Source organism: Salvia hispanica, chromosome 3, assembly GCF_029641045.1.
Source record: "Salvia hispanica isolate PSC_SH4W2 chromosome 3, Shi_PSC_v1, whole genome shotgun sequence".
NCBI lineage: Eukaryota > Viridiplantae > Streptophyta > Magnoliopsida > Lamiales > Lamiaceae > Salvia > Salvia hispanica.
The window spans coordinates 16177614-16196693 of NC_142694.1; the positions used below are offsets into that span (position 1 = coordinate 16177614).

At 34.3% G+C, this 19080-nt stretch overlaps 3 long non-coding RNA genes across 3 annotated transcripts; 1 reads left to right on the top strand and 2 right to left on the bottom strand.

Moving 5' to 3' along the window:
• Window positions 1-757: 757 nt before the first annotated feature.
• LOC125216811 (uncharacterized) lies at window positions 758-1554 on the bottom strand. Its single transcript, XR_007175460.2, has 3 exons — window positions 1347-1554; window positions 1194-1234; window positions 758-977 (listed from the first exon to the last, which is right to left on the bottom strand). It is a non-coding gene; the product is annotated as an uncharacterized LOC125216811 (long non-coding RNA).
• Window positions 1555-5425: 3871 nt separating this feature from the next.
• Window positions 5426-6227, bottom strand: LOC125209707 (uncharacterized). Its single transcript, XR_007174343.2, has 3 exons — window positions 6063-6227; window positions 5917-5957; window positions 5426-5740 (listed from the first exon to the last, which is right to left on the bottom strand). It is a non-coding gene; the product is annotated as an uncharacterized LOC125209707 (long non-coding RNA).
• An 11499-nt stretch (window positions 6228-17726) lies between these two features.
• Window positions 17727-19080, top strand: LOC148930252 (uncharacterized). Its single transcript, XR_016137437.1, has 3 exons — window positions 17727-17980; window positions 18079-18229; window positions 18909-19080. It is a non-coding gene; the product is annotated as an uncharacterized LOC148930252 (long non-coding RNA).

Sequence of the window (19080 nt, forward strand, 5' to 3'; positions counted from 1 at the left end):
TTGTTTAATTTGTTTAACAATTTCAAAAGGTTACACTTATACTCCCTATATAAGGCTATCAAATATCCAAATATAGTGGTCTAGATTTGATAGTTGAATAACTAGAACCTTATAATAAAATGTTGAATCAAAATATGGATTTGGTGAAGAATATTGTTCTCATTACAATAGTTTGTGATTTTTATTACAGGGGTAATTAAGTAAAATTATACTCCATAAAATTGAATAATTGATTAATGTTTTTAATGGATTTACTATGCTAATGGTATCAAAAAATTTCACATGTCAATATTTTTAATTAATTTAAATAGAAAAATGAATGATAGGTCATTAAACCAAAAGTATTTATGGTAATACCCTTAAAATCTGGGATATTTGCATTCTTATTGAAAGAAATCAACAGAATCTTTTTTTTTTTATCAAAACACAGAAGAAAATTGAGGCTGTTCCACACGAAAATAATTTAGCCCAGCCCAAACTGAAATTTCAAACTTTACCCTAGCCCAGCCCAAACAATTAATTCAACATTTTTACAAATTTACTTTTTTACAAGAATATAGGAGTACCAATTTTGCGAAATTCATGTGAAAGTGAAATCCTATATATACAATTTAATATTATCATTAATAAAGGCATAAAATTTAGTTTTGATATTATTTTTTTGCGGGGTACTTTTTTCCCTTTTTGTATTTGATTTGAAAATCAATATTCCCTTAAACCATATAAACTAAAATGTAAAAACATTACAAACCTATAATGAGTGCCAAATCCGGAAATTTTACATTAAAAAAAACACTTAAATAAACGAAATAGATATGGCTAAAACATGTACATATTATAGCACAACTAAGAAATTAACAATTGAGGGGGAAAATAAGTTTTTTTTTTTTCTTGATGGATATCATCTTCTAATGCGATTCAATCCCACGAGCACTGGAATTAACATCTGCGGATGGTTTATTCGGGGCATAATTAATCTGCCAATCAAAAAATAAATCGAATAATTAAGTATTACAAAAATAAATCAAACATTATTTTTACTAAGGTTTAAAGAAATCTAACATTATTTGTAACATTATTTCCGCCCAATTAAATCATGTAATATGATGATGTCCATGAGTCCCTCAGAAAATATAATAGGAGTATAAATGAATGGTCAATTTAAAATATTTCTAAAATGAAAATATTCGTACCTCTGCTTTGAGCTCTGGTGTTTTTGCATCATTTTCTTTTACTGAAAATAGATGGTGAAATTATTGCAAATATCGAATTACTAAAACATTAAATATATATTTAGACACAAGTTAATTAAAAAAACAAAAAGTCTTGAGACTAAATATTCTTACCACCCTTGCTGCCACAAGATACAATTTCCACAAAATTATGAAAGCCTTTCTTCATGCTTTCTACAATTTTCACCATTTCCACTTTCTAATATGAGATCACTTTCAATTTCAAACAAAACAGACGGAGAGAGAGAGATGGGGAGAAATCTTAGCTAATGAGTAATGAGTGAATAGTTTTATACTTTTATTTATGCAACTAAAACCTAACAACCAATATAGGCGTGTTTGAGGTAATTTCTACGAAGTTTCTTATTGGATTAAACATATATAGCTGTGCATTTACGACCATCTATTTTATTAGTTCACTCATGGAGATAATGGAGAATTTTAAAAGAATTTTAGATTCATAAGTTATAGTGTTCTACATAGGTAATATGTTTTTATTCTATTTAATCATGCTATATATGATTTAGAACTATTTTATTTAGAATATATGATTTCAGTTTCAAAATAATTAAAAATCATACTTAACAGCTAAGTTTAGTCAAAATTGGGATTAAAAATGTTGACTGCTACAATTTGACAAAACAGTTAGTTTTGGACCGATTGTGATCCGAGTTGAAATGTTTGGAATGCAAAAGGTCAAAAGATAATGTTTAGGACCAAAATCGTAAAATGAGCATATGTTCATGACCAATTTTGGCCTTACTCTTTTTGTAAATGCTAAAGAGATTACGAAATATAATTTCGTGACGAAGAATCCCAAAATTCAAACTGTGGAATAATTGTATGTTGTCTGTTTCTGCTTGAAGTCAGCTTAGAAACGAGGGTAGGAACAAGGAAAACCAGATGATATGCGTCGGCATATTTATTTAAAATCCTTTCTTCTTTTCTTTTTTTTATAAATATTTTTGTTATTATTCGTAAGTGACAAAATAAATCCAGGTGTATTGTACCTCTGATGAAAATTATAGGGCTGTCAGCTGTTCGCTGCTAATCACATTGGATCCCATTATATAGTTTTAATTGATTCAGATTATTGATAGGAATTTTTGCCAAATAGTTTATAGTACAAGTTGGATGGTTTAAACATTTTAAATAAGAAAATTTGAAAAAAAGATTGACGTAGACTTGTTGGAATACCCTGGTCTAAGCAATTTGATCCAATTGTACATGTGACAAAAGTTTTCATGTGGTGAAATTAAATAATATAGTATAGAATTGATTTACATTCCGAATAGATGAGCATGTTATATTCATCAGCTTTATACTTATTCTCGGTAATTGAAAACTAATAAATTGAAGTTTGTCATTATAATATGAAATTACCAGATTAATCCCATTTTGAAAAAAGAGCTTTCATTAATCTTTTGTTTAAGAGGCTAAATTATTACTTGTATAATAATTAAGTGCATAATTGATGGGCTCTAAAGCCTACACGCAAGTACCGCCGAGGCTGTTGGTGGGGGTTGTGGGCCCGGGCCTTAGACCTAATTTGACTTGAATTCGGACTTGGAAGTCTTCCTCGACTCGATCATACTACGGTTTTTACAGTTTCAGTGTTGTCTTTTTCAATTATTTTCGTGTATGTTCATCTTTTTCTCTAATTTTTACTCCATTTAATTTTTGAATTATATTACATCCGATTATTTTTTTTATTTGTAATCAATTTGAACAACATTGCTCAAGCCTCTCATCCATTGTTTTGGACTTGATATCCATAAATCGTGACACATAAAATCTTTTTTTAATTTTCGGGATCATACATCTAACTACGCGAGCGTTGGAAATAAAAATTGGTGTAAATTTGCTACAGTTTGACCGGAATACAAACTTTTTTGCTTAATTTTGGTGGAAATTGAGAAAAAGTTGGAACTTGAAGAATGAGGACTATGAAATTTGGGATATGGATAATGTGGTGACTTATAAAGTGAGCAAAATGATTTTGATATTATCAATAATCCTCTTGTCATATGTGTTCGTGCCCCTAATAAAATATTCGAAGAGGGTTTATATCACATAATGAAATTAAGGATGAGAAGTCCATTAGTTTTTTTTTTTTTATTTGATATGTTTAGTGTTCTAATTATATTTAAAATATTATTATTGCTATAAAATAAAATTTTGAAATTATAACGAAAAAAAATAATATTGATTTCAAGTAATTTAGCATTAATAATTTTTGTGATATTAAAATCAAAATAAATGTATAAAATAAAACAAATAATACTACTATGAAAATAAACGAGAGTGATCGATACCTACAAATAGTATTTTGTATAATGTATATAGCACGAGAATGGTATTATATATTCATGTAATACAACATATATATATATAAAAATGAAAGTGAAACACTAGCACAAGATGCATAGTATATTTCATCTAACTATTTCTATAGTAGGGAAATGCACAACCTCCACTCAATATTAACATTGTTGGTTGAATAAATAGGGGATTGGATTAATTTCCTTCTCTTTTCCCACCATTAGAATGTGGGTGAGAATTTTGTCAATGAGTCCAAATGTGCACACATCATATGAGTCAAGAAAATGGTTATAAAATATTGCAAAACTTTGGCAACATGTAATTATGTTACGGACGTTCTCTTTCTTTATTAGAAAATTGATATTAATATACGCATTTTTTTTCGTCCTATCTTAAAAATCATTTTTGTACATGAACTCATGGTGTCGCACTAATTTAATTCATCTCATATTTCATCCAATTATATTCACATTACATGTGAGTTGCTACACTAGACGTAAAAGGAATTGGAGCAAGGACCTGTCTTACTCCAACTTATCATTCACTTGGGGTAAACAATAATTCAATCTTAATTAATTGGAGTACAATTTTATAACAAAAATAAATTCTAGCTAATTTTAATTAAATATTAATTATATTTATCATTAATATTACCAAAATACTTTCATGTTTTGGAATTGCTCCATGATTCTTTCATTAATACTGCATTATACTCTCATGTTTTAACTTTTGTGATTCCTAAGAGAATCTCCAAGGGAAGAAGTAAATGGAGAGGTAAACTAATATAACTACCATATTTACCTTTTCTTTATGAAAAATCATTCTCCAAGGGGAGAGGTATTTGAGAATGTATTATACTTTTTCCCATTTTGAAGAGGTATCTTTACTTCTCCATCAATGGAGAGGTTAAATCATATAACCACCATATTTACCTTCTTTTCATAAAAAATCATTCTCCAAGAGAGAAGGTATTTGATAAGGTATTACACTTTATGTTTTTTTAATACTTTTGTACTACTATTTTATTTTTTTAAAATAATATACCTTTCCATATACCTTTTATCCTTGGAATTTATTGATTTTTAGAAAGATATATTGCACTTTTTAAAAAGATATAAACATGATATACCCTTTTCATTTACCTTCCCCTGCTCTAACAGTTTCAATAATGAAGCACATGCTTTAATGTAAAATTTACAACATAAGAGAGAAAGAATTTGTTAGAGTACTATCAGTTGAATATGCATAAATAAGAGAGAAAAAAAATATTAAAGATAAAAAAAAAGAGGTTACAAAAATGGAAGGAGATTAATTTTAATGGACAAATATAAAATGAAATTTGTGACGAATAACATTTGTGAATACACATAAAACTGATCCATGAATCTAAAATATAAAGAAATAACACTAAACAGAAAAAAAATCTAGTATCAACAATGTTATAATTTATAGTAACTGACTTGATCGTAACATTTAATTCGTTAATCAATTAATATTTACATATAACTTCAATAGTAAAATCTCAAATTTCTATTGATCGTGCACAGACAGAAATACTATGAAATAGAGAGAGAAGGAGCCGTCAGTTAGAATTTAATGGAAGATGGACTCCTAATTTTTTAATATTAATATATTTTTAATTATTAATGGGAAAATTACTTAAATATTCTCGGCATTTTTATTTTTGAAATGTATAACATAAATCTTCGTGCTTTGAGAAAATCGTCTTCGTCTCTAAATGTCTCTAAATCTTAGTACTACTATATAATTATACACAAATGTCTCAAATTTAAGGTCCTAAAGGTCTAAAATTAACAATCAAACAATACTATTTTGTCAAACATATACTCCAAAATATAAATACATTCATCACACCAAAAGAAACATTCTCTATTCTCTAAAATAACCATAAATGTCCAATATGAATAGCTAGAATATCTTGTAAGTAAAATTTATAGCTAACACTTTTACAGACTTATAGTAAATGCCAAATCCGGCAATATTACATAACAAAGTCAGTTAATTAAATAAATAAAATATATATATCAGACGAAATATATTATAGAAACAACTAAGAAAACATCAATGTTGAAAATATTTTTTTTCTTTAAATCCAGGTATATGATCTTCTTTTAATGTGATTCTATATCGCGAGCACTTGAATTCACTTCGGTGGTTGCTTTTATCTGTAAATCACAAAATAAATGGGTTAAGTAATTGAAAAACAAATCTGGTAATTATTTTACTTCTTTTTTAAAATAGGGAACTTTCCTCCCATTCCTTGTGGCACTAAATATAAAATAATTTAATGACTAAATTTAAAAATATGTCCCCTAATGATTGATCAATAATTATAGCATACCTCAACTTTGAGCTTTGGAACTTCTGCATCATTTGTCTTTGCTGAAAAATCGATATTGAAGACATTAATAAACAGCAACAAATTAAAGGATAAACAGAAAATTGAGAATTATAAAAGGAAAAAGAATATGAAAAATATATTCCTACCGCTTTTGCTGCCACAAGTTACAATTTCAACAAAACTAGAAAATCCTTTCTTCATGCTTTCGACAATCTTCACCATTTTCCCTTTCTACTATATATGTGAGAGATCTAGAAAATAGAGATTGATTGAGTAAGTGAGAGAGAGAGAGATGGTGATGAGTTTTGTGATTTTTGAGTAGAAGAATATGGTTTTATATAGTACAAAAAAATGAATTAGCACAGCGTCTCTAAGTTTATTTGTCTATTAATTAAAAAAAATGTAGTAGTTGAGTAAGTTATAGGTAGATGTACATTTACGACCACATGGAGTAAAATTAATTTAATCTCGTGTTCCATGAGGTCAACGAAATGATTGAAAATTAGAATTATTATAGATTAAGTTTAAGATTCACTTTCTGCAGTCTAAATCTACTTGAAGAAGTTCATACCTTAAATGGATATCATTGAGTTGGTTGGTACCTCATATATATATGAGTTTTGTATTTTCTGAATTCATATTTTGTTGAACATCGAATTTTCATTTGATTTGGTTCGATGATATATATATGGACTTTTGAATAATAATTTACACAAAATTAATACTCCTTCCATCCTATATAAGTAGGCCGAATTTTCTTTTTCGTCCGTCCCATAGAAATAGTTCATATTCATTCATGGAAACCTTTTTCTCCTTTTTTACTTTATCATTTACGGCTCCATCATTCACTATATTATTTCAGTCACTTTTTCTTCACTCTTACTTTACCAATTACGCGTTAAAACCCGTGTAATCTCCAATTAGCCTATTTTTAAGGGACATGAAGAGTATCAAGTATTTAACTACATCGTTAGTATAACTAAAGTTAGAACATTAATAATAATTCATCTATATTTGTTTGAGTAAAACTATTGTATCAACTTGATGCATAGAGTTGAGTAATCATTCCCAATTCAACGGGTGTTGAAAGATCACAATCTCGACAATTAATTTTGGAGAATGATAACTAACTCTATGCTCTAAACTCGACAATTTTAGGAGTAAAAATTTGGTAGTCATTGCACACCAAGTGGCATGATGACTTGGTATATCCCATTATTTACTATGTGACATGTGGATATAGTAAGATTCTAGATATTTAAACTATATATGGTATTTAGTTTTTAAGAATGGAATAAAGTTTTATAATTTGAAAACCTTCCCAAGTTGTTAAATGGACGAAAAAAATATGTATGCGTGTATAAGTATATATTTAATGGTGGTTAATTTCCAGATTAATATATAATTAAGTTAAAATAATTATTGATGAAGACAACTTTTCTTCTATCGTTCTAATTGAATTATTTATTATCACTTTCAAGTAACGCTTATTCCGGTACTAATTTTTAAGTTTTCCTTCATTTGTTTAAAATCTAATTGAGAAATGAGGAATCTTGATGGATGCACCGTATATTCAAATGTATACAATTTTTTTACCAAACGATAAATTAAATAATACAAATATCATTAAATATGATAAGCAACTTTGCTATCATGGAGTATAAGATTAATATTGTTAATATTTGAATATCCTTGTGTAACTTTCTTTGCTTCATTGTTCACATAATCAATATATATATAATTCTTACATAAATTCTTTAGCTAGGTTGTCATTCTCTAGTGACTCGGATACCATCGCAAATTAAACATCATCGATTAAACAAATAAAACAATTAAATGTGGAGGCCAATGACTTGTGACGAGGATAACAATAATTAAAATTTAAACCAGATCTCACATAAATGTCACAATTAAAAGATCTAGCAAACACTTAAAAATGTAAAGCTCCAAGACTTTTACGACATGGTTTACAGTTTACACTTTACAACATAGTAACACTTAATTAGGGTGGTGTGTCGGACCGCTCTGAAGGGTGCGGTCCGAGGCACCCCCACGTTGTAGGGTAGGAGGGGATGGGCAGGGTGGGGTCCAGTAGAACGGTGTGCGACCTGGCCTAGACAGGGCTCTGCGTTGTGAAGGAGAGGCCGGACTTCTTAATTAGGGCCGGTGGACGAGGTGGCGAATTTCTTTTATACCAAATTTCAAACTCTATAAATACAATTACTCCCTCCGTTCGTCATTAGGAGTCCCGATCACTTTTGCGTACTATTTTTATAAAAATGATAATAAATAGTTAAAGTGTAGAAATGGTAAAATAAGAGAGAGAATAATATTGAGAAGAGTCTTCTTCAGAGCACTCCCAATGGTCCGGCTAAAAACTCTCTTATTTCTCCCTAACTCCTGCCACATCAGCGCCACATCAGCACCAAAATTTATCCCCAGTTTTTAGCCAACTTTTAGCCAACTGCTCCAATGGTTTCTCCCTTATTTCTCCCTTATTTTTTCCTAACTCAACATTTCATTTTTACATCATCATTTTTAATATTGTTTAATTTTCCCTACAAATGTGTTTAATAAATAGAATTATAATGAACAATTCATCGTTGTATTAATCATTGGAAAATATAATACAACGAGAAAAAAAAAACTACAAATAAAAAACCATAAAAAACAAAGATTTAAAAAACTAAGAGGGAGGGGCGTCCGGCGGGAGGCCCATCAGGATCTTCATATTTTGGATGGTCGACCAGAGGGATTGCTTCTCTTCTGGGATTCCGCCGCCGGTGAAGTACAGCGTGTACAGCTGCGTCAGATTGGCGACATTGGCAGAGAGCGTGGCTTGTTGTATGAACTGGGGTTCCGACTGGGCATCCGACGATGCGCCCTTCCCCTTCCGCCTCCCCTTCGCCTTCTTCGCTCCCACAGGGCGCTCGTGCGGACCATCCCCAGTCAAGTCGATGGGGGTCGCGCTTCCCTCACTCTCCGCACCGCTAAGTCGCGAGCGCACCGATTCCCCGTGCAGCGCGGTGTGCATCCCCGTCCGGAATTTGGAGAGATCCTTCAGCCTATCATAGATGTTCCAATACTTGAAGCCCTTCGACAAGAACTGGCCATTATACCTCTGCATGGCCTCATCTCGGACCATGTGCTCGTTCTGGCCACTCGTCATGTTCGTCATCAAGTTAGAGTATATACCGTTGAAGTGGCCGCAGTCCCTCATGAGGCGCTCCCAATGCCGGCGGATCGCCTCGCTGCCATGGTCCTTCATCGAGGCAGTCTTGTTGCTCGTGTACTTCTCCGCAACCCGCTCCCAGAACATGAGCTCAGTCTGGTAGTTGCTGCGCTCCGCGTTCTGCGTCGTGTCCGCCCAGCAGTTGGCTATCAGCTCGGACTCTTCCATAGTGTAAGTAGTCCTTACCCGCTTCGGCTTCTCATCGGAAGCCGTATCAGTCGCAGCCGTCAACGCCGGCGCCTTCCCCTTCCTGCTCTTGGAAGGCGGCTCGGCGGGCGTTTCTTCCACCTTGTAGTCGTCCGTGCTGAGTGTCGGATCCGTTGTGTACGTCGCGTCCTGAGATCCTTCGTTGTCTGGGGTTGATCCAGGGGTGTCGAACAACGATGTGACTATCTGGGGGCGATACACATCGTCGGCTGGAGAGGGCATGCTGAGGGCAGACTGGAAGTACGGAGAAAGTCTGCGCACCGGAGGAGTCTGCAATGGGGACGGACCCGCATATGGATATTGGCCGGGAGGAGAACCCATCAACAACAACGAGTTCATCCACTGCTGATTTGCTTCATCAGTGGGGTTGGGAATTTGCTTACTCGGCTCTTTGCCCTTACCTTTTTGGGAAATTTTCCCACTTGAACTCATAATTTTGAAGATTGAAGATTGAGATAATGAGATTGAAAAATTGAGAGAATGAAGATTGTGTGTGATGAATGGAGGAGGAGGAGGAATTATATATAGTGTAGGAATTATAGCCGTTGCAAAAGAAAAACGCCGAAAAATCGCCGAATCGCGCCTACAGTGGGCGCCGATGATTCGGCGATGAATCGGGAGAACGCCGAATTATCGCCGAAACCATCCCAACGGCCGGCGATAACTCGGCGATTTTCGGCGAAAAATCGCCGAGTGTATCGCCTAACCATTGGGAGTGCTCTTAACATTATTCTCTCTCTTATTTTATCATTTCTCCACTTTAACTGTTTATTATCATTTTTATAAAATGAGTGCGCAAAAGTGACCGGGACTCCTAATGGCGGACGGAGGGAGTAGATACTCATTTATGTTTTGTAAAAATGTTTCTATAATAGTGTCAGCCATATTTTCAACGGACAACACTTTTAATAATTTTTTTAAGTAATATTTATTTTATTAGTTTAATATTTAAACTCGTATATCATTTAGTATTGAAGATATGCACGCATACGTCAAAAAATGATCGATGGAATAAATATTTTTTGGTATTGGGATATATTTTCTTCTTCTACCTCTGATCATCAATTCTAGACTCATTGCTATAAGAAAATAAATTTAATCCACCATTAATACCAGAATAGTTTTACTTTTTTACGTAAAACTAACAACATAACCCTAAAGAAAAATAACGCCTCTAACTGGCATGATTTTGTCAGTTAATTTCGCGATACTATGATATATCTCAAATAATTTAATCGTGTAATTAACCGTGTAAATTGTCTAGTACTATATGCAACGTGATTGAGGGTACTACAGTAATTAAATGTGGCTACTATTGTACGATTGAAGTGGATGGATAAATTTATATCTTAAATAGATACTATAATACAATTTAAATATTTATAATAATTAAAAAACGTAAAATACCTTCAAGATAATTTTACTTTTTTCATTTTGTATATATTGTGTGCTCATAAACATATACCATCATTATAATGTGATTGATTCATCAAATCATCATTTCATAAAAAAAATGCACCATAATTTTAAAGTTGAGAAACAATAATAATAGATCATCTTCAAACGTATAACTATTCTAGATCTAAATAAAGTAAAGGCCAAATGTGGTCCCTAATATAGGGCTGTTTTATCAATTTGGTCCTTAACATTATTTTTTTGATTATTTGGTCCCTCACAAATAAACTCGGACCCTAATCGGTCCTCACTTAACAGAACCGTCAAAAAATAGACGATGACCGCAATTTGACTATATTAAATTACTAATGGTAATTAATTATACCTAATTATAATTCTTTTCCTATTAGCAAAATTGGAAAAAAGATAGTATCAGTTGCAAAATGAAATGAATAATTTGTAATTTAATAGGAATTAAGAATTATAATTAGGTGTAATTAATTACCATTAGTAATTTAATATAGTCAAATTTGCGGTCATCGTCTATTTTTTGACGGTTCTGTTAAGTGAGGACCGATTCGGGTCCGAGTTTATTTGTGAGGAACCAAATAATCAAAAAGATAATGTTAAGAACCAAATTGATAAAACAGTCATATGTTAGGGACCATATTTGACCTTTAGTCATCTAAATATCAATCTATTCATCACGCCGAAAGCAACATTCTCATACTAATTCTAGGACCATAGCTAGTTTGTGAAAACTAGTTTAAGAATAAAAATTGTACACCAAAATTCCCCTAAATGTCCAAGAAGAATATGTAGCAAATAACTTCTAAAAATTTAAAGCTCAAACATTTTCATTATAATAAATGCCTTATCTGGAAATATTACATAACAAGGATATGTAAATAAATAAATAAAAATTGGCCAGATAAATATAAATATATAATATTAACACAACCAAAAACATTATTGATAGGATGATGTATTTATTTATTTATTTTTCTAAGTTGATTCAACGCTAGGAGGAGTGGGTTTATCATCGGTGATTGTGTCTCGGGCTGTCGTCTGTTCTAATTTAACCTATAAATTAAATAACAAAATAAAATGAGTAAGTGATCTGGTAGATCTTGCGAATCTTTATATAGTACTACTATAATCTGATAAATCAAACAAATATAGTACTAAAAGATTTCCCTCAAAAAATACTCTTATTTACTAGTAATAAATTGATTGATCAAAATATAATTTATCAACTAGGAAAAATAATCGTACTATACCTCAGCATTGAGCTCTGGCATTTCTCCATCATTTTCCGTTGCTGAAAAACGAATAATGATATAATTGAGCAAATTGAATAAATTAAATAAATCGAAGAAAAAGAAAAATGAGAATGAAAGTATTTTACCATTAAATAACGTATACTAATTTATTGTTGTTTTTGTTATGTATTTATTAAAATATCTTTTATATGGTCGCATAATTAAATTTATTCAAAAGGAAAATGTATTACTATGAAAATATTCTCAACAAGATAAACAAATCCTCTCTTCATGCTTTCGATAATGCTAGCCACTTTTCCTTTTCTTGTGTGTGTGTGGAGATTGAAGAAGATGGTGATATTTATGCTACAAAACTCTTGCAACACGTTTTGGAGTTTATTTCTTTATTAATTATAAATAGCACACACACACTGGCACGACCATATTGTTAATTATAAAAATTTAATTAGTCTCGTGGAAGTGATGGTATAAAGAGATAATTTTAAATTAATTCGTTGATTTTTTTAACACATATATTTAATTCGTGGATTTTTTTGTATTCTCACAATTTTTTTACCTATGTTTACTTGAGAGATAGTACACAAGGTTCAAATATTTATCATATTGATTTAGTTAGGAGGGTGATCCAATAATCAAGCAGTTTTTCATTGTGATTTAGTTTGTAAATCTAGATGAAACAATGTTGTTATACTCTATTTGTGAGTATTATTTTTCTCAACGTTTAACATTTTTATTTGAATACGTCAAGTTTAATTTGGGTGGAATTAAATTTGTGAGATTGCTATAATAGTTAAATTCGTGTATTGTTTTAGTGTTTAGGCACCAATAACTCTCAAATTTGAAATTGGGTCTAAACATCAAGCAAGAATAAATAATTTATCCTTTTAATAATATTAGTATTTCCAACACACACACATTTGGTAAAACTAGCCAATAATAACAATTTCTTTGTTACGGTTGACCTTGTCAATCAAATTAGCTTTTAAACTTTGAAAATCCTAGTTTTAACGTGTGTAATATGTAGTACTTACTACATTCTAAAGTAATTTAGAGGATAAAAAGAAGGGAACTACTTTTATGACGTTCATTTATTTAGGAATTTACACTCCTTTTAAAGAAACTTATTCTTTTAGCTAAGTTTTTTATTCCTTCAATTTATGACGTCCATTTAGTCAGTCAATTTATTTCCATCGCATATTACTTTCACATGCGCATAATATTTTGTTTTATTTTTTTAAGATTGTTGTTGTCAGTAGGGGTGGGAATATGGATATCGGATATTGGATTTACCCGTACCCGATCCGATATCTGCCGGATTTGGATACCCAATATCCAATTTTATGGGATTGGGTGTGGGATTGGGTATTGGAATATAAGATAAATCGGGTATTGGATAACCCGAATGGGTATCGGGTATTACCCGAATATCCAATTTATTATTTAAAGCATATTTTAAATTAGGTTTAGCCATTTTGCATTAAATATAATCTTATACTTTAAAATAAAAGTGATCCATTTTTTTTAGTTTTATACTACAAAATAAATGAAACGTTAGAGATATTAGTCAATTTAGATATTTCTATATTTCTATTAATATATAAAATTTAATTTTTTATTAATTATTAACACATGTAAAGAGTCGGGTATTTGGATACCCGATACGTCGGATATGGATACCCGGGACGGGTATTGAAGTACCCGAAAATATATCGGGACGGGTTTTGGATAGACATTTTGATGATTTTCGGGTTTGGATACCCGATTTTTTCGAATCGGGTATCCACGAATACCCGTATTTCCACCCCTAGTTATCAACTTCATTCTCTTTATATATCATATTTATAAATTTTAAATTAAAACTCATGCTATTTACAATCAAAATTATCAATGGTGGACAAAATTAGTACTGAAAATTAATACTACCATTTATTAATACTATATAAAACTGCATTCACAATCGTCCCGCGTTCATTATAAATCTCTTAATTTTTAAAATACTTATACTTTTTCATTCTATATTTATTGTATGATCATAGTAATCATATAGCATTATTATAATGTGATTCCTCGCTAAGAGCATCCGCAGCTGTGCAAATTTTGCAGTCCGTCCGTCCGTGCCAGCGGCAAGGACGACCTCATCCGCCGCTGCGAGCTATCCGTTCGTGCCAGCGGCACGGCGCTGCTCTTAGCTAAAAGCACGCCCGTGCCGCTGAGCAGCCCTACGTGGCGTCTTCTGATTGGCCAACGGCATAGCCGTTGGTATATTCAAATTTTTTTTAATTTGAAATTTATTTAAAAAAATGTTTTAAAATAAAAAAATAAAATTTCCCACTTCCCAAAAAATTATATCCGTTTTCTACCCACTTTTAATTTATTTTTTTATTTTTTCCCCCCAAAATTCACATTTTCATCTATTAATACCCCTACTTCAACACAAAAAAAATCACATTTTCATCTATTCTATCATCTACATTCTCTCATCTTCTTTCTCATATTCTATCATCTAAATTCTCACCACACTACACAATGTCCGGCTCCGGCGATCACCCCTCTGGCAATCGCGGTTGGAACCACGATTGGTTCGACTCCGACTCATTCCCTAGTCCGGAAACGCAATTTACAGCCCCTCCTCAAACCCAAGGTTCGCAAGCTCCGGGTGGCTACCGTCCTTACCCGGTGCACAACCAAAATGCCCCGGGTTCGGGTGGGCACCCGAACCTGGATTGGGAGGGAGCACCAGCTCTACTCCTACTCCTACTTCTATTCCCACTCCTACTCATCCTGTTCGTGGCACCCGCACCCCGTACACTCCGGGTGAGATGATGGCGATGTTCAAAGCCTACTTGGCAGTCTACGAAGATCCGGAGACTGGCACGAACTAAACCGGGGAAACGTATTGGTGGCGCATCACTCGTCTTTACAATGAAACTCGGCCGGGGGGAACCATCTATCGCAATGATAGTATGGTGCGCAATTGCCTCTTCAGATGCAACGAGGCAATCGGTAAGTTCCAGGGGTATTACCTCCACGAAGAGCGGTCGGCGGGGAGCGGCACGAGCGAGCTCGACATCATCACTGCCGCCTTTGCGACCTACCAACGCATGGAGTTCAAAGCGTTTAAGTACCTCAATTGTTGGCAGGAGAGGCGCCTACATCCGAAGTATAGGGGCAGCGTAGTAGCATCCTCCTCCAGCTCCTCCAGCAAACGGTCGAGGTTAGTAGCCCTATCCGACGGCGCCTCCGATGATGTGGCTACCCAGCTTGCCGGAACTAACTTGGGTAGCCCCGACGCTGGCCCGAGCAGTTCTCGGCGGCCGCAAGGAAAGAAGAAGGAGACGACCACCCGCCGTCGCGCCTCGACTCCATCCGCCCCCGCCCCCGCTCCCTTTGTGCCTCCTCCACCCCAGAACAACACGTTGTGGACCCTCTTGGGTCAACTCTATTTGAACGATGCGTCTAAGATGACTCCTGAGCAACTTGCAACACATGAGCAAATGATCTGGGGTCTCAAGAGGCAATTGGGGATAGAGGACTAGTCTTCCACGTGTGTAATTTTAATTTTTAGGATTTCAATTATGTATTTTTTTATTTTCTAGAATTTTAATTATGTACTTTTATTTTTTAGGATTTTAATTATGTAATTTATAATTTTTAATGCATTTTAATATTGTGGAAATATTTTTATTTAAATTGAATAATAGAATGGTAGGACCCTTGAGCTTGTTCTTAGCTAAGAGCACGGATGTAGGTGTTGTGCTCTTAGCTAAGGACAAAGAGTAAAAGTGGATCCGGGCCCACTTCCGTGCTCTTAGCTAAGAGCTCGGATGGGGATGCTCTAATATATTCACCATTTGGTACAAAAATGCACCTCCAATTCTAAGAAATACAATAATAATGTTATATCATGTTCAAACATATAATTACTCTAAATCTAAAATACAAACGCATTCATTACACGCCTAAAGCAACATTTTCTTTCTTCAAAGCTCAAACATTTTCATTACACACTTATAACAAATGCCTATCCGGCAATTATTACATATTAAATACACCTAAAACAAAATAAAAATATGGCGAGATAAATATAAATATATAAAAGTACAACCAAAATATTATTGATCGGATAATGTATTTATTTATTTTATTTTCTAAGTTGATTCAACGCTAGGAGGAGGGGGTCTATCATTGGTGGTTTCTTGTCACGACCGCGCTTTGCTAAGGATAGCATTACTCGGTAAATCGTGACCAGGGGAGGGAATTAAGAAGAGGGGGTAGAAAGGGAATGAAAGAATTCATGATAAGACATAAATATTTCTTCATAAGATGAGAGATGTTCACGAGACAACAAAGATCATGAGAAATTTGAAAGAATGTTTATCACAGATCACTCGTTACTGGTCGTTTTTCCTATGACCCATCTATTACAAAATACTACGACAAAAGCACAGCGGAAGGAGTTGTAACCATGTGGCCATGTGTATGAAGACACATGCCACGAAAATCCTACAAAAGAGATAATACGACCACCAACTCCACTCAGCCACCATTTCATCACTTGCTCAACCTGCACATTTAGAAATACATGCAGGGCTGAGTACGGGGTACTCAGTGAACACATTGCCGAAAGATACACATATAAGAAAAAGTTATTATCATGCCATCACAGTAACGCACGGGGGTTTTCTTAAAGGCCCGAGCTTACTAAATTCATTTTCATAAAGTTCGCTTGATCAAGCTAAGTTCATTCCATTCATCCGCCATATCTGATGGTTCATTCCATCCATCCGCCATATCTGATGGCTCATTCCGTGTCGGGAAGGTGGCCACCTTCCACGATCACATTGACCGGCCAACCCTCTCGATGACTCACGGTCCATTCCTTCGTGCACATTAACTCGAATAGGATCTTGGTCCTATTGGAGCCGAATTCGTTTCATTCATTCATTCCTTTGGCATCGCCAAGCAGATAGGCATCATAAAACAAATAATTTATGGCACGATAACATTTAAAAAAAGTAAGTGCAATTTTATCAAACAAAAATCATTTCATATATTTGATAATTTTATCCACACTTAATGTGTTGGATATAAAGCCCACCTCAAAGCTTCCGAAAGAAATGCTACAACGCTTTGCCTTGGAAATCAAACCCCGCGAACACGCCCTTCTTGAAAGAGTATAATGATTTAAAAATTAGCTTTATGAACATACATAAGGTGCATGACATGACATGATCCTACATGGAGTATGTGTCCTACGTTCGGGGTTCGATCAAGATTACTTCTTTCCACTCAAGGAAAGTGGACCTCTATTTTATGAGACACCTTAAGATAATTAAATAATTATTTGGGAAGAGGGTTCATTAAATCCATACATTCTTATTTTCAAGAAATTTAATTAATTAATTTAGGAGGGCAAGACATTACTTTATCGTAAGATTAATTATTTAAAGGCTTCACATATTTTAAGAAATATTAATTCACAACTAAGAGATAAGGTTCATTTTATTTCTTATACTTCAAAGCCCAAAATTCCCATTTCCTCTAAATTCTCGGCCCAAAGAATTAATACTAGGAGACCATCTTGTTAAATAAATTCTTTGGCCCAAAGAGGAGGCCCAATAGGCAAAAGTGTTGCCCTAATTACTAAAAGAATTACTCCTCCCATTCTTTCCTCCATTTCAAACAAACATGCCTTCCCCTCTCTCCCACTCTCTCTCTCCCTCTCGGTTCTCCCCTCTGCCGGCGCCCTGGCGTCGCCGGCGAGCGGCGCCGGCGCCGGCGCCGACCTCTCCTCTCTCTCTCGGCCTCTATCTCTCTCCCTCTCGCGGCTCTCTCTCTCTCTCTCTCTCTCGGCTCTCGGCTCTCCCTCTCGCCGGCTCTCCCTCTCGGCTCTCCCCTCTGCCGGTGCTGCTTCTCGCCGGCGGTCTCGCCGCCGTCGACCGAAAAGGTAGGGTTCTCCCCCCCCCACTTCCCTTTCTTTCTCTTCTTCTTTATTTTTCTTAAATTGGAGGCCTAGGACTAACAATTGGGTCTTGAAATGTGAAGATTTGGATAGATCGTGAAAAATGGGGTCGGAAGAGGTTACTTTCGGCGCCAAACGCCGGAAAAACCACCGCCGCCGCCGCCGGACTGCCACCGCCGTCGCCCTGCCGCCGCCGCCGGACTGCCGCCGCCGGTCAGTTTCTTGTGCTCATAGGTGAGCTCTCCCAAAATTGTTATTATTGTGTGTTGAAGATTTCTTAGTGGATTAGGCTTTGTTTAATTGTTTACTTAGTCTAAGCTTATATGGATTAAGGCAAAAATTCTATTCTAGATAGTCATGCATAGTTGATATGAAATCATTAGGGAAAAGTATTCAAACACTACTATGATTTGTGGAACCCAAAAGTTCATGCTTGAAAAGTATAGAAATGGCTATGTAGTGAAGATTGTTGTTAGGAGAATTACCTTAAGAAAAGGAAGATGAGAAGGATGGTAGTGTAGAAATTTTGGCTCCTCTTCTTCAAACACTTGCTAGCATCATTAGTTGAAAAGAGATTTTGTTTAGAGAAATCTAGTGTTGAAGCAAAAGTGTAGGTGAAGGAGTGGTGTAGTATTTATAGAGGAAAAGAATGCATGGCTTTACATGGTTAATAGCTTGGTTTAGGAAGGCAATGCATTGTCCAAGAGTCATGGACTTTTTGCCAAAAGAGGCAAGTTGTCCTATCAATCAATTGTCATGCCAAAAATGGCAAGAATATTATGTCTCGTCACCTAAAAAGGCGTGAGCCGTCGTTTGGAAAACGTGAGCCGTCGTTTGGATTGCGTGATTGATGTGATTTGATTTCGTCGATTGTCTCGTCTTGATTTAACGTGCTTCTTATCCATTCGTGTAGGTATCGGGATTCAAGGTGTGGCTATTGCGCAAGGTCCGGAAGGCACGGAGAGTATTTTATTTTATTTTTAGATATTTACTTAAACGTTAAATTCGTGTACGGATTTTTATTTGAAACTCGGTCTTCACAAACGGACTTTTATTATAGCAACCATCTATATTGACTATTACTA